The sequence below is a fragment of the Adiantum capillus-veneris genome, chromosome 3 (genome assembly GCF_014529385.1).
Source record: "Adiantum capillus-veneris isolate H3 chromosome 3, ASM1452938v2, whole genome shotgun sequence".
Classification (NCBI taxonomy): domain Eukaryota; kingdom Viridiplantae; phylum Streptophyta; class Polypodiopsida; order Polypodiales; family Pteridaceae; genus Adiantum; species Adiantum capillus-veneris.
The window spans coordinates 38,374,691-38,391,842 of NC_140933.1; positions in this window are offsets into that span (position 1 = coordinate 38,374,691).

The following is a 17,152-nucleotide window of genomic DNA, read 5'->3' on the forward strand; positions in this document are numbered from 1 at the left end:
ATAGGTTCACCTAGAGTTCAAAACTTTGTTTTAGAAACCGCATAGCTTAAGATTGTCGTCTTTTGCTGTGTAGAGGTAGCTTGGAAGTAATCGTACTTGATGAGTACCTTTAGGATTGTAGGATTGTAGATTTATATTCGGATTTGGAGAATGATTGGTAGATGAGACAAGTCTTAAGATCAAGGCTCTAAAAAACATAAAAAACACAAGAAAACGAGTGTTTGTGGACACTTTCACCAACCCCTTGCATGAGAATCTAGGAGTAGGGTAAGTAGGATCTAAGGTGGATTTCAGAACATTTCTCTCTCTGAAAGAATCCAGTGTAAGTTGTTATTGGAAGTTGCAGAATTTCAGGTCTACGGCTAGAAATAGCTCGAAAAGACTCGAATCCACTCAATCCGACTGGAGAGTAAGCCTAAGAGTTGTCTGAATCAGTTGGTAAGCTCAAAAATACTTCGATGTAAAAAATTTCAAGAGTTGGCCAAAACTCAGATTATTTACTTTTTCTTGATATTTTAGGCCAAATTAAGTTTTGACTTGATTCATAGGCTTAAAATACATCATACAAAGACTGTCTTTGAGAAAATGCAAAAAAGTGCTCATTTCAAGCCTAAAGTTAATAATCGTGATTATTAAATTTATGCTCTGAATTGGCCAAGGTTCATACCATTGACTTATTGCATGTGTACAAACAACTTTTGTAAAGGCCCAAGAGATTTGGATCACTAAACTGGCAAAAAACTGGGTAAAAACTAAAGTTTGTACTGACTTTTTGAATCTTGAGTATAAATTGGGGAAAAATTTATCCAAACTTGTTGAAATTTGATTCATAGGCTTATGTTGATGTGATAAACATGTAAAATTATAAAAATTCTTCAGAAGTGAATAATCGTGATTATTGACATCTACCCTATTTTTCAACTTTTTTGACCAAGTCTGCACACCACTAGCTTCACCATGTTATAATAAGCCGACAAACCAAATTCGGTAAGATTTGGACCATTGGAGTGAAATTTGTGACTAAAATTGCAAAGTTAGTTTGCGGACAGATAATTGATGACCATTTGATCAAAAATTGTCCAAACTTGATGAAACTTGGCTAGTGACCTTAACTTAAGTTGCTTAACAGATCTATGTCAAGGTTGGGGCAAAAACTTGCAAAAATATAGTTGGAGTAAATAATCGCGATTATTTACATCTGCTTGAAAACTTGATGATTTTGCATAATTTGAGTGCATCACAAGCTCAAGCATATCAAGTAGACCTCACAAATCAAGTTTGGTGAAATTTGGATCCCAAAAGTGAGACTTAAGCCAGATTCTCGAAATCAGAGTCTACGGACATCAAACAGTTAATAAACTTGATCAGATTTTGTCCAAACTTGTTGAAACTTGTCTAGGGACTCTAACAAGTTGTATACTTGCCAGAGACATCAAATTTGACTTTTGAACTTATACAGTGATAGACCAACATAATATAAAGCCACATGGCAATTTTGGGTTCAATCGGATCAAAATTGATACAAGTACACTCAGTTTACAGGTTGCAGATCAGACCTTTGGATTTTTGCGAAAGTCGAATTTGAAAGTCAAATTTTGACTCTCATAGCTCGATCTAAAGTGATAAGCAGAGACCAATCACCAGAATAGCAAAAACTCTACTGTCTTTATAGAAGAATAGCTAACTTGATCAAGTTTGTATAGGAATCAGGTTGTAGACGAGGAATCCGTGGCTTGACAGAAAGTTGCAATGGAATCAAGTGGAAATTGACGACAAGTCAATCTTTACTTTTGGTATGACGAAGGGCTCTACTTCCTCCAAATAATCCTTTATGGTCATCCTCTTCTTCTTTGCCGGTGACTTTGCGGCTGCCATAGATCCTGTTGCACTTAGTAGTCCGATGTTAGCGTTTTTTCCATATCAGCTGAGAAACTGAGTTTTATCTATCCAAATGACTTGAAAATTGAAAATAAAACTTAAAAGGAACTTGGGAAACTGTGCATGTTCTCACAATAGGATTTTGGCAAAAATTTATCATTTAGACATCCTACGCGTAGGATGTCTTTTTCATCAGATTTTGGTGATACTTGACATGCTGGTGGTCCTTGGCCTATGCAACATGGCTATGTGATTGGATTTGGTTTGGGCATCAAAAAGTGGATTTTTGGGCAGATTCAGGCTTTAGGTCACAAATTGGGTAGAAAATCCACAACAGGTAGCAAATGATATCCAAATGGGTTGAAAATTGATATATGGGCTCCTTGCACCATGGTAATGGCTCCCATGATGTCATTGTTTGCACAGAAGTTCAAAAACATGTTGGAGACATCCTATGCGTAGGATGTCTATTTCATCAAAATGGCTTGAGATTTGTTATGTGGGTAATCCTTGGCATGTGGAACATGGCCATGCTCTTGGATTTTGATTTGGACAAGAATTGATGTTGGTAAGACCATGTGTAGTGTTTTTGGGCTCAAAAAGTGTATCTTGAAGGTGTTGGGGGTCAAAAATGATTAGAATGTCTTAAAACTTGATATATGAGCTCTTGAAGATGATATGAAAAGATCTGGAATGTAAAAATACCCTCTGTAGGCCAAAAATGTCAAATAGACATCCTATGCGTAGGATGTCTACTTCATCATTTTTTGCAAGTAACCACACAGATTGGTTGGCTATGTGCTCATGAATGTGTTGTGCAAGTTTCATGTGATTTGGACAAGTTTTGGTAGGTCTATGGCCCATTATTACCTCTATGCCATGACTTTGCGTTTTTTCATGCATATGAGGTCAATTTTGGTCCAAATGTGATGAAACTTGGTGGCTAGCATGTAAAGGCTATTCAGAAAATGTGTGTGATGAGAAAATGTTGGGTTTTGGGCCCAGAAATGGTCTTGATACATCCTACGCGTAGGATGTCTCCTGATGAATTTTTTATGGGAACTGCTACTGGTGCCTGCCCTTAGTCCCCCTAAGTCCCTTTTAAGCCTAATTTCAACAAAAAAGTCAAATAGATAGAAAATAACTCCGTGCGTGGATTTCAGAGCCTCCGAGCCGTTTTTTGACTTTTGGAGTGATTTTCGGCGATGAAATTTCTTGATGTTGGTCTCCGTAGCTTCCCGATCCCTTGGGGATCCTTGCCGTATGGTTTTTGTCGACTTTGGCTTCACCGGAGCTCCATTTGGCAATTTGTCGCTGTAGAAGCACCCGTGGTTGCGTTTACATGTCTTCGATGACTTGTGGTGGTCTACCACCATAGGATTTGGTTGTTGATGGTCTAGGAAAGCCGCTTGTGAAGTTTGGTGGCAAACAAACATGCGGTTTGGCCGCGAGAGCTATTTGACGCTTTGTGTGTCTGATCTGAAGTTTAGTGCCGCTTCGGGTCACCTTTTGGTTATGTGGGTTACATAGATTTGTCGAGCATGTTGAGATGATCCTACCCATGAATTTTGGTAGCATTTGGGCACCTCTCCGCCGATTTCCCATTTGGTGGCCTCTTGCGGGGTTCTAGGAATTAGGGTTTTTTCTCGATGGTTTTCTACTGCCTTTGGACATCCAAGACTGGTCTCCTATGCTAGGGTAATATGCCAATGAAGCCTCGTTGCTTTTGGGTTAGCCGTTAGGTGGCCACTTCTACTTGTAGGTCTCTACTGCCCGCTTTCTGTGTGAACCCTACGTTAGTTTTCGCGACAAAACGACAAACATGCGCGAAAAGCTCAAGGTGGTGAGCCTACCTCTCATGTCTGAAGCCCGTTGGGTAGTCGTACGCGTCGTAGAAGCTGTTGGAAGTTTTGTTCGCTCTAGGTGGCACGAGCTCTCTCTCAAAGGTCAATAGTGGAAATGAGCTAAAAATGAAGTGAAAAAATCTTATAATGGGGGTCCCCGAACCACTTTTCCCGAAATTTGACATGTGCTCCCAGCTTCTTGCGAGATGCAGTTTAGGCTCAAAAATTTCTTGATTTGGACTCCATTTGCCCTGTTTACCATAAATTTGGCATTTCGGTCAAAATCTGGCCAAAACACGCTTTTCTCTCTAGTCTCATAATTGCACCCCCACTGTACCATAGGTTGTCCTATAGTCACTGATCATCCCCATATTTTTTTTTTCATTATGACCGTTTTTCACCTGATTTTTGTATTTTTGAAGTTTTTCTGCCAAAATTAGAAAAATTAAAAGGAAAATAGCAAATCAAATCCAAAAAATCCCCAAAAATCAAAATAAATCAAAAACATCACCGCAAAACATTATATACACTCACATGAAATTTTTATGGCCGGATTTCTCTGTTTTATCAATATTTTGCTCGAAAAATGGCTATTTCTACTTATATATACACACCTAGGGGCTTGATTCGGCATTTGGCCCCATATGCCTATAGATTCATGCTGTATTAGGGCATATGTACTTGGGTTAGTCCAGAAAATTTCGCAATCAAACAACAACCCTTAAAAATAGTCGAAAAACATGCCCTTTTTTTCTCTTTCTGCCATTGGGTCCGCATTTGAGAATGCCTCCCCCCTCCTAGCCGGAGTCCTCCCGGACGATAAGGTATCGCCTCGGAGTATGTGTCATGCATGGGTTAAAAAAATTGTGCTAAGGCTTGGCCGTGTAATTTGGCCCTATTGTATGCATACTCGATCAATCCATGGAAAAATTAATGTTGTGCAAGAGAAGGGTATAAGCAAGATGCTTATTGGCATTCGCCGTCGAGGTTTCCTGTTTTCTTTGCAAGTAAGAGCTGTAACTCCATTGCTCTTTGTTTGATTGTCTTTCTTGCAAAAGTCGCTTGCTTTGCCGCTACTGTTGATATGGCCGTAGTTGTCTCGTTGGAGAGAATTGGCCTGGCCGAAATGGCTGTAGACCTTATCTCTTTTGCTTTCCCTTGGTATCTTGTTTTTGCCGATTTTTGTAGGTTTCTTGCTACTTCCTTGGCTGCCACTGTTTTGTTGCTGATTGACACCCACATAAATCGGTTTGCTGGTTTCTTATGCAGTTGTCTGCCTTCTGATGTTGCTTGTACTGAAGGGAGTTCCTTTTGCTTCGGTTTCGGTATCCAAATGCGAGTCGCATATTTTCTTTGGGATCCATATCTGTTTTATTCCCTTGGGTTTTGGTTGAACTATCTGCTTCAATTGAATTCTTCCGTTGTATTGTGGTGTGTCTGTCATGTCATTTCTATCCTTCTGCACCCATACTTGTTTTTCTTGTGTTGGTAACCTTGATCTGTTCACTGCGGTAGGTGACTTCGTATGCATGTAGTGAGCATGGTTGGTAGTTTCCTGTTTGATTTTTAGTGACACCCTTCCTTTTGGATTTTTATCCAGTGATCGCATTGCTGGCAGCGGATTATTCCGGGGTTGCTGAGCAAAGGCTACCACCTGTTGTTCTTGTGCATGTTGAATTTTGACTGTATTCGTATTCCAATCTATCTGCACATTGTACTCTTTTTGCCAAGGTTGTCCCAACAACATGGGGTGTTGTGTGCTTTCATCCTCGACCACATAAAATTTGTGTGGGTAAATATATTGATGTACTTGTACATGCAATATAGTTCAGCCCAATGTTTTCAGCGAATGTGATGTACTACTTTCTAGCACTTGTGGAGTAGGATGAAGTTGACCTGTGGACTTGAGCTGTTTGTATAATCTTTATGAGATAAAATTTGCTTGAGCTCTCGAATCAAGCAATGCCGTCGATTCAACTTGATTGCTACCCACTTTGACTGCAATTATTGGCTCCACTGTGTTTTCATCAAAATTCGTTAGTCGAATGGCATTAATTTGCAACGGTGATCTACATTGTTGTTGTCGTAGAAGTCTTCTTTTTGCAATGCGTTCTTTAGCTTCTGCTTGAGCTTCTTCTTGTACCCTCTATTTTTCCTTCATTCGGTGTTTTCCTTGATGGATTTGTTGAAGCATATCCTGTGTTAGTGGTAAATGATATTTCTTCAATCGACACCCACTAATCCAATTTGGCATTTCCTCACCTGCTAATGTAGCAAGCTTGAAAACGCCGCTTTGTGATAGGTCACTAATCACAAAGGGTCCCATCCCTCGCTTTTTTAGCTTATTGGCATGTTGCTTCAAGGTATAAACAAGTACATAATCACCTGTTTTAAACTCTTTCGTGCGCACATGCTTGTCAAAAAACTCCTTTTGCCTTCTCTTTTTAGCATAGATCGAAGCTACAGCTCTCAAGCGGAGTTCATCTAACTTTTCAAGATCATCTATTCTTGAAGAGAGCTCATGCCCTGTCCATTCTAAGCGTTTTGCTACTCGTAGAGTTGGGATTAAAAACTCTATGGGTAATATAGCATTTAGGCCAAACACCAGTTGTACGGTGTCGTTCCTATCGATGTTTTGTAAGCTACCCTGTATGCCCATAGCGTTGAGTGTAGCTACTGATTCCAATCTGTTCTTGACTCTGAAACAATTTTAGTGAGAACCGTGCATAGTGTTTTCTTTGTGGCCTTAGCTTGTCCATTTGCCTGTGGATGATATGGAGCAGATGTTTTGTGTATGACCATGAACTCCTCTAGAAAATATTCAATGACTTCATTAAGAAAACGTGTTCCTCGATCACTGACAGTTTCTATTGGTAAACCGTATCGTACAAAAAATTCTCATACAAAAATTGTGCAGTGGATCGTGCATCTGCTTTTTGTGTTGCCTTGGCTTCTGCCCATTTTGTGAGATACTCTGTGGCCACAATGATATATTGGGTATGGGTGCGATATGCAGGGGGTGAAATAGGCCCCACAAAGACAATGCCCCATTTTGCAAATGCCCTCGCCCCCATCATTGGCTGTAGTGGCATCTCATCTCTCTTTATCGGCACCTTGGTGCACTGACAAGCGTCACAACACTATTTATATGCAATGTAGGCCACCATATTCCTACAGTTAAGATAATTCTTGCCGTCTTATCACCTGAATAATGGCCTCCACTTATTTTGCTATGTGCGTGTTCTAGAATCAGCAGGTATTCACTTTCACTTGCACAGATTCTGAGTTGATTGTCCTTTCCTCGCTTATAGATTTGGTCCCCAATTAACTGAAAGTCACGAGCCTCCAGCTCTATAGCCCTTTTCTGTGCTTTTGTTATGTTTTCAAGAAATGTCCTTGTGGTTAAAAAATCAATGATATATTGACTCCATGCAGGTGCGATGTTTACCTGAAACAATGTCACGTGATCCACTGGTCGTTTGGCACTACATATAGTACAATTGGTAACATAAGCATGTGTGTCCGCGTACATAGTTGGCCAATAAACCCCTAACTGTTTTAGTCTCTGGTGTGTTTTCACTGTTTACTGTCAGCTGGCATAACAAATTGAAAATCCATTGTTCCATCTCCAGGTTGAGCTAGAATACTCCCAATTGCATATGCAGATGCATCAATGTGAACATGGAATATCTTTTCCCAATCTAGTGCTTTAAGTACAGGTGCTGATACAAGGTTTTGTTTCAGCTTTTGGAATGAAGTTTCACACTCTTGAGTCCAGTCAAAATTGACTAGCGAACGATATAGAGGTTGTGCGATGACTGCATACATATATATGAATCTTCAATAATACTCGCAGTGTCCCATGAAGGATTGCACTTGTTTCACATTAGTAGGCTTGGGCATGTCTACTATGACCTTGATTTTGTCTAGGTCTATGGTTATGCCATTTCTTGAGACAATGTTTCCTAAGATGCAGCCTTGCCTAACCATAAAAATTCACTTTTCCGGATTAAGACAGATTCGATTTGTCCTGCATTTTTCAAATACCTTTTGCAAATGGTCAATATGTTCCTCTCGTAGAAGAGAGTGTACACAAAGATTATCCATGTATATTTCTAAGAATATTCTCAGGTATTCTTTGAACGCATGCATCATTAACCTTTGAAAGGTAGCTGGGGCATTAGTTAAGCCAAAAGGCATAACTCGATACGCAAATATTCCCCATTCTGTGGCAAACGCTGTTTTATGTTGATCCTCTATTTCAATTGCCAGTTGGTTGTATCCTGAAAACCCATCTAGAAAGGAATAAGCGTGTTTCCTGGCCACCCTCTCAAGTACATGTTCTGTGATTGGCAAGGGATAATTATCCCTTATGGTGACTGCATTTACCTTTTTGAGGTTTACACACACTTGCATTTTTCCGTTCTTCTTGGGGACTACCACAATGGGTGACACCCAATCTGTATGCTCGATTTCATAGATGAATTCAGCTTCCATCAGCTTGTCAATCTCTTCTTTGATTCGTTAGAAAATGTGTCACTATATGTATAAGGACGCTATTTGCTAGGTTTGGCATCTGATTTCAAAGGAATTGTATGTTGGCATATTGATGGATCAAATCCTTTGAGGTCTTTGTAGGACCATGCAAACACATCTTTATACTTCTTGAGAAGTTGTGTTAGCCGTTCTTCTTCTTCAGGATCTAAATCGGTTGCGATATAGACTGGCTGAGGCTTCTCACTTGGTTCCGCGAGGTCTATCCTTTTTGAATTTTCCGGCCCATCATAAGATTCCTGGTTTGTTCTTTCCCTGACTGGTGGTGTCATTATGATTTTTCTGTCCTGGATGGTAAATTTCCGATAGTGTGATGGTACATTCATGTTTCCTTTTTCTGACTCCCCCTTACCATCACTATCTTCCTCAATAGTCCATTCCTCTCATAAAGACCATTTCAGTTCTTGGTATTTCTGTTTACTCTCCAGTTTGGTCCACTTTGGATCTTTTTTTGTTTTTGTTTTTTATTTTTGTGATTTTGTTTTTGTTTTAGCTTTCCGTACTTGTTTTATTTCCTTTCGCTTTCCTTCCCTTCGAACTTTTGAGAATCTTCCTGATATTTGATCTTTTACACAATCCTCTGCTTTTATAAGCATTAGATAGTGAGTTTTACCTTGTATCCTGGGCATCAGGTTCTCTCTCGCTTTTTTTTCTACTCGTTTTCTCTTATAGCGTTCTTAGCGTCTAGGGTGCTGATTAGCAAAATCATAAAACTTGATATTCTCTGTTTTTTTCCCACGCTCACTTGAGTTGTCTGAACACTGAGCTTACCATGTAATAGGATAGCACATCATAGCCATCCTTATCGCAAAATTTTGTTGTTGGACTATCTGTAGTGGTACAGACATCCAATGTTGCTAGTATGTGTTTCCATTCCAGAGGTTCTAAGGAATCTTCAGGAAAAGGTTCCGGAATATACTCCTTGTCCTCAATCGCTCTTTCTAAGACGCATTCCTCTCTTTTCAAGATCCCACAATGTGAATCTCTGCACATCCATAGCTCTTTTTGTTGCCCCTAACCAGGCTGGGAGTTCTGACCCTACTAATGTAACTGAATCAAACTCTTTCATTGGTGTCTGGTTCACATCCTTGTAACTATGGTCTTTTAGGTGTATTTTGGTTGTCGTCACACCATGTATAAGGTATATGTGGTAGTAACCCAAATCCTGGACCGTCTTCAATTGTCGCATGAATGGTCTTCCCAAAATGATCTCGTAATTGTTCTTTTTGTTGAAATCGACTATTGCAAATGTATGCTCATACTCGATTCTGCACGAGGTGACAATTACTTTTTCTAAGAGTCCTAGAGGCTTCTCCATGAACCCATCTTCCAATTGCAATTTCATTCTGGTAGCTCTCAAAGCTGGTTTTCCCCATTTTTTTCAGAGTTCCTTGGTGGCAATAACAACTCCTGCTCCACTGTCAAGAATAGCCTTGGAAACTACTCCTTGGAATTCTACTGGTAGCGTGGTGTTTCCATATTCTCCCTCACAATACTCTCCAACCTTGTTTAAAGGTACTGGCTTAGTGTTTTGTTGAGGCCTATCCAATTCTCTAATACTTTCCTGAAGCTTCGAGGTGGGGTCTTTCACTCCAAATTTTTCTAGGAATTTGCCTATTGTGGTCCACATGTTTGGTCATAACCTTAGGATTTTAGCTAATGTGATTGTGCATGCCACCGGAGTTGACAATAACTCAATCAACCCTTGTGAATCCATCACTTTGTTAGAAGAAAGTATTTGAGATGGGATTTCTCTCACTTCAGACTTGGCTTCATACTCTCCTAGGTAAGAGGGTAGAGTTTTCAGCGAGTCTAGTTGGCTGTGCCCCAAACTAATTGATCCCTGGTCTCCCCCTTGTGAATGTATATCAAAGTTCATTTGTGATCTTGCCTCAAATTCTTCAATAGGAGGTAAGATCTCATTTTTCTCTTTTCTCGTGTTGTTCATGTGGGAACTCCCCCTGTTAGCTTCGTTGGCCTCACGGATTTGCTTCCACAGATCATCTAGACCGTTATAATCCTTACCCATTTCTACCAATGTTTTAGGCTGGAACCCGTCACTTGCCTCATCTGTTGTATTTGGCACTATGATAGGCCCTCCCCTAGACTCATAAGCATTCACGAGTCTTTCCTTCATTTCTACTTGTTCCTCTAAAGCTGGTTGGATAGGGGTTGGAGCTGGTACTTCATGCCAATTTGCAGGTTTACCAAGCGGGTTTTCTATCAAAGATTGAGCTGTTTCAATCATCTTTATACACATTTCCAACCTTTGTTTTTCTATTTCAGCATATGGATAAGTCATCCATCTTTGCTCCTGGGTTTGGTTCTTTTTGAGTCTGGCTTCGTAAGCTTTTAGAAGTGCATCTAATTGCTCATTTACCTTGTTTGCCAGTGTTGATCCTCCTGATCCTGATTGTAGAAGGTGCAAATGTATAAGCATTTTTGTAAGGGTTATGGGTGCAAGGAGGAGCGAATGGGTGTGAGTCTAAGGTCCACAAAAGGGGCTTGTGTCTCTTCTTTGTAACTAACAAACAGTTCTAGAATCAAGTAACAATGGCGTCCGACGTTTGGCTTCTCTCTCTCTCTCTCATGATCTCTCTCTAACCGCCGCCATTCTCTCTCTACCTCCACCCTACAACACTTGGCGATCCTGCAAAACCTTGCATTGAAGCATTGTACCCAAACAGTGTTTCTGCAAGAAGCGCCGGTTAAACCTTGTTCGTGGTGCGCAAATGGGACGATGAGGCATGTCAGAGAGAAAACAGGGCGACTTGCTGCATCAGTTTTGAAATTGGCGCACGTCAGAGGAGGAACAGGACGAGTACAACAATGTCTTCCTGCAGGAATATTACAGGAAACTGCCGACAGAATTGCAGCAGGTTATTCGTTTGAAAGTTTAGCGTTATCTTGAGTTTCTGGTACCTTTTGGAGGGTGTAGAATGCCATTACACTGGAGTTATTTAGACCCACATTTGGTGAAAGAATATCATGAGATTCGGGAGAAGATTATTATCAGGCGACTGAAAAAGTGTTAAGAAGCAATTGATGGATGACTAGTAAAGAAAGCAGTCCAACGCCCCCAGAATATTCGTATTGGACACGTTCGCGAAGACAAAATTCTCAGGTCAAGGAAGCCACTGAAGAAGAAGACATAGGTGAAGATTAGTAGGAAGAGGAAATACCCACCCCTGACAGCCTGGTTAGTACACCTTTGGGAGGCACCGAGGACCTTGATGAAATTCCAGAGGAGGTCTCTGATTTAGCACCTTTACATCGATTTGTTGGGGCATTGTCTTTTAGTCAAGTACTACGACCGAGAAGGCAATTATTCCCCGAAGGAGGAACTTTGTTACCATTTGATCTATTGCGACGAATTAATCAACTACAAGTACCAACACAGATCCCAATGGCTCAACCACCACAACACCCAAGAATTGGGGCAGCTAAATTCAACGAAAAATCCAAGCAGGATGCTGACAGCCATGTTGGACCGTTTGAGCAGATATGGAGAGCAAGTGGGTATGAGGTACTTCACAATGATGATACCAAAAAAGAGCATTTTGCTGCTACCCTTGAAGGGAAGGCCATGACGTGGTTTATGCAGTATGGAATCAATGCATTTGCGGATTATGCAAATCTGCAGAACAGGTTCCTGACACGATTCAGAACCGAGAAGACACCTGAAGATGTCCTGATTAAGATCAGAAAGATGAAGCAAAAAAAATTATTCGTGGAAGACTATGCTCAGAAATTCAGAAATCTAAACAATCGACTTCTTCCTGCTCAGAGACCATCTTGGGAACAGATGGGTGATTATTTCTATCGTGGATTGAATTCTGAACTAAGGATTTCGGTGGCAGGACGAGGAGTAATTACAGCGGCAGCTGACTTTAATGAGTTGGTAGAAGCAGCTACTCGAGCAGAGCGGAGATACGGAAGTCTAGATAAGAAAAAGAAGACATCCAAGAAGGATGATTCAGATTCAGACAGTGATCAGGAAGAGGATGAGACTGATGACTCCTCTGATGATGATGAGTCAGAATCAGAACAGGATTCTGATGATGAGGACAATGATTGGTCAGAGACAAAGAAGAAAAAGAAGAAGAGTAAGAAAAAGAAGAAGAAGGAATCCAAGAAGGAGAAAGATAAAGCAAAGAAAAGAAAAGGAAAGGACAAAGTTGATGCTGAACAAGATGAAATTGATCGACGGATTTCTGCCCAATTGAAAACTATGGGTTTGACAAAGTTGGGGATGCCAGAAAGGCCTTATTGTACAATTTGTCAGATAGTTGGACATTTAGATGATAGGTGTTGGTATAACCCTAATTTTAGAGGACGGATACCCGAGCATCTGAAGCAAAAAATGCAAGCACCGGCAGTGAATGAAGTGGGCACGGGTGGCAATCAACCAAGTCCGGTTAATTTCAGGAACTGGAATAATAGAGGACAAAACCAAAGATTTAGAAACCAAGGCGGTTGGATGAATCAGGGAAATCAGAATTTTCAGGCAACTGATGCAAATTCCCCATGTACTTATTGTGGAGTTTCAGGGCACAGACAGGGTCCTGATTGCTCTTTGTGGTGCAAACATCGTACTGAAAGAGGTATTCCAATTATTCGATACCCCAATAAAGCAGAGCCTTCACAACAACCTCCTGGGCAGCTGAATGCAGTGATTTTGGAGGAAATGGATGTGGGGACATCAAAGAAATGGATGAATGAAGCAATACTTGAACGAAGTTTTGATAGCAATATGCAAGCAGAAATTCCACGGGAAGGTCAGGTATATGATGTTCATCATTTTCAATGTGATTGTACAAAGTGTGTGAATGCAAATAATACAGACCAAAAGGATAAAGCACCTGAGTCAATGGTGGTGACAAGATCGGGAGTAAAAGGAGAGACAACAAAGCAGAGTGAGAAAGGAAAGGAAAAATACCCTATTAATTGGGGAGAACAGGATCGAGTAAGAAAAGGAGTGATGAAAGAAATTAACAGGGTACAACAAAAACAAGGCGCTCCCAAGGTCCAGAAGCAAGCGGACACGGTCCAGAAAACAGATGTTATTGGACAACATTCAGGTTCCTGTCAAGCTCCTGAACAAAGCCAATTTGTACCTGCAAAGGCGACGATTACTTTGACAGATGAATTCTTTGAAACTTTAATGGATGCTCCAAATCAACTGAGTTTGAGGCAAATATTAAGCTTGGTTCCCAATTTTGCCCATCAGTGTATGCAAAGGCTAGCTCAAGAGTATGGATTCTCTATGGAGCAGAAGAAAGCTTGGGGAGAAGAAATTTTGAGTCAAGAGGCTGAAGTTATCTCTAATGAACCTGCTGATGTGGATTATAAAGTGCCAGTGATTGGTGTGACTATGGAGCAATGTTTTATGTCTGGAGTACATGTTGATGGAGGATCAGGAGTAAATGTGCTACCTGAAGCTACTTGCAAGCAACTTGGAATTGTGAAATGGGACCCGGCTCCTTTTCAAGTCAAGATGGCATATCAACGGAGAGTTCAACCATTAGGAATTGTTCGAAATAAACGAATTGAGATAGGAGGTCTTCAATTCCCTGTTAATTTTGTGGTGCTCAGGTTGGAGGCATCGACTCAAAGCTATCCTATGATTCTAGGACGACCTTGGCTAAGGGCGGCCAAAGTGAAGCAACATTGGGGAGCTGATAGTATTGTGTTAAAGCAAGGAAAGAAGAAAGTTCGAATGAAGATGGTTGCTAGTGAAGTTTTACCACCTAATTGTAGACCGTTACATGCAGAGAGTATTAATATGGCAACTGAAGTGGAGGAAGACGAAGAGCAGGAGTTTTTGAGGATTAATGCATCAGTTATTCCAATCTTTGAGGTGGATGTGCAGCATATTGCAGAGCAGTATGTTAGCGATCCACAGGTTAAAATCAGAAAGAAATCAGATAGCAGTCAGAAGGTGGATACTGCCCTGAAGCTGGAAGAGGAGAAAAAACATGCAGAAATGAAAGCTGAAAAGGATTTTGAGCATTATTTGTCCCAAAGTTCAAGGGTAAAGCAAGATGATTTGGAAGACATGAATCTTGGTACAGAAATGGATCCAAAAATAGTCAGAGTGAGTGTGAATTTGGATCAGGACTTCCGCAGTCAACTGCAAGTTTTATTGGCGGAATACAAGGATGTTTTTGCATGGCATTACAGTGATTTGAAGGGAGTTGATCCAACATTTTGTGAGCATAAAATCAATCTCAAGGCTGATGCAGTACCCATTATTCAGCAGCGGTATCGTTTGAATCCGACTTATGCGAAACAAGTGAAGGAGGAGATAGATAAGCTACTTGCTGTGGGATTTATATATCCAGTTGACAAAGTGACATGGTTATCTCCTATTGTGGTTGTCCCGAAAAAGAATGGCAAAATCAGAGTTTGTGTAGATTGGAGAAAATTGAATGCTGCAACAATTACAGATCCTTTTCGTTACCTTACTGCGATACAATGTTGGATTCAGTGGTTGGACATGAGATGTATAGTTTTTTGGATGGCTTCTCCGTATGGCGCCTGAAGATAGGGAGAAGACAACATTTATTACTGAATGAGGAGTTTTTGCTTATAATGTGATGGGGTTTGGTTTGAAGAATGCTCCACCTAGCTTTCAAAAGTGGGTCTAGGCTGTATTTGCACCCTTCCTGACAACTTTTATGAAGGTATTTCTGGATGATTTCAGTGTTTTTGGCAAAAAAGAGGATCATTTGAAGCATTTGAGGCTTTGTTTGGAGAAATGTAGAGAAGCTTGTCTTTCTCTTAACCCTGAGAAATGTGCATTTGCTGTTGGTTCTGGAATTCTTTTGGGACACATTGTTTCAAATGAAGGGATAGCAATTGATCCCAGGAAGGTGGAAGTTATCCTGAAGGCACCAGTTCCTAAAAATTTGAAGCAGTTAATTAGATTCTTGGGGCAAGTCAAGTGGCACAACCGATTTCTCAGGTATTTGGCTTATGTGTGTGTTCCTCGTACACAATTAACAAGGAAGGATGCAGTATTCAGTTGGGGTCCTGATCAACAGAGAGCTTTTGAATTGTTGAAGAAGATGTTAGTGGTTGCTCCAATTTTGATATCTCCTAATTAGGAGAAGCCTTTTCATATTTTTGTGGATGCAAGTCATATTGCTATTGGAGCAGTATTGATGCAGGAATCAAAAAAAGGTTGGTTTAGACCCGTGTATTATGCTAGCAGGGTGCTGTCAGATGTGGAACGGAATTATGCAGTTACAGAAAGAGAAGGCTTGGGCATGGTCTATGCTCTCAAGAAGTTTCGCCATTATTTGCTTGCAAACAAAGTTATGTTTCATGTGGATCATCAAGCTTTGATTTACTTGGTGAAGAAACCGCAGTTGTCGGGCAGACTTGCGAGATGGATTCTTTTACTTCAAGAATTTGATTACAGTGTGGTGCATACACCGGGAAAAGAACATGCCATTGCTGATTATCTGAGCAGAATTGAAAATGGAGAGTTGCTGACTGAAATTGATGAGTTTCCAGATGCAAGACTGTTTCAAGCGACTGTTGGCTTCCTGACAGTGGACTGGTATGATAATATGCTGCAGTTTTTAACTGAAGGGTTATTTCCAGAAGAGATGAGTTTTGAAAGAAGGCAGAAACTTGTGTTAAGAAGCAGACCATTCACAGTTATTGAAGGAGTGTTGTATAAACAAGGGATTGATCAGATACTTCGGAGATGTGTACAGAATCATGAAACATCTGCAGTTATTACAAAAGCTCATTTGGGGAATGCTGGAGGACATTTTTCTTCAGAATTGACTGCTAGAAAAGTTTTGCAAGCTGGATTGTGGTGGCCAACTGTCTTCAGGGATTTTTATCAATATTGCAGGAAATGTTTGGTGTGCCAAAGAGATGGAAGACCTTTGGGGGCTGATCGGATGCCATTGCAACCAGTGTTGTCTTTGGAACCATTTCAAAAATGGGGTTTAGATTTTATGGGACCCATTAATCCTCCTGCTAATTTCACACAAAACAAATATATTTTGGTTGCTACAGATTATGCGACAAAGTGGGTGGAAGCTATTGCTCTGAAGGATAATACAGCGGCGAGTGTGGCAAAGTTTTTGTACAAGAATATTATGACCAGGTTTGGATGCCCGATTGAATTGGTTTCTGATCAGGGAAAGCATTTTATCAACAAAGTAATCAAACAGTTGACTGAATTGCACCTCATTATCCATAAGAAGTCTACTGTCTACTATCCTCAAGCAAACGGACAAGCGGAGAGTACTAACAAAACCCGGATCAAGATTTTGAAGAAGATTGTTGAGGAGAACAGGACAGATTGGGATACTAAATTGGATTCTGCATTATGGGCCTATCGTACTGCTTTTAAAGTGACAACAGGTCAGACACCTTTCAGGTTGGTGTACGGATTGGAGGCTATTGTCCCGATGGAGTTTGTTGTGCAAAGTTTGAGAATAGCTATTGACCATAAGTTGTCAAATGAAGAGTCTTTGCCAAACAGATTGGAGGCACTTTTGAAGTTGGATGAAGATAGACTTTTGAGTGCTTACATGGCGGAGGCTGTGCAAAGACGTCGTCAAGCGTGGATGCAGAGGAACATTAAATACAAAACTTTCACAGAAAAGGATTGGGTGATGGTGTATAACAGCAAATTGGGTCTTCGACCAGGCAAACTTAAATTGAGATATGTTGGGCCCTATCAGATTGCACTTGTGATTGGGCGATCGACTTATATTTTGCAGGATGCAAACGGAGCTCTGATCCCCAAACCTTTTAATGGACTCAGACTCAAGCCATTTCAAGGAAATCCACCAAGCGATGGTCAATTGAGTCAAATTGGGATTTTTTCAATAGATTGCCGACCTTCT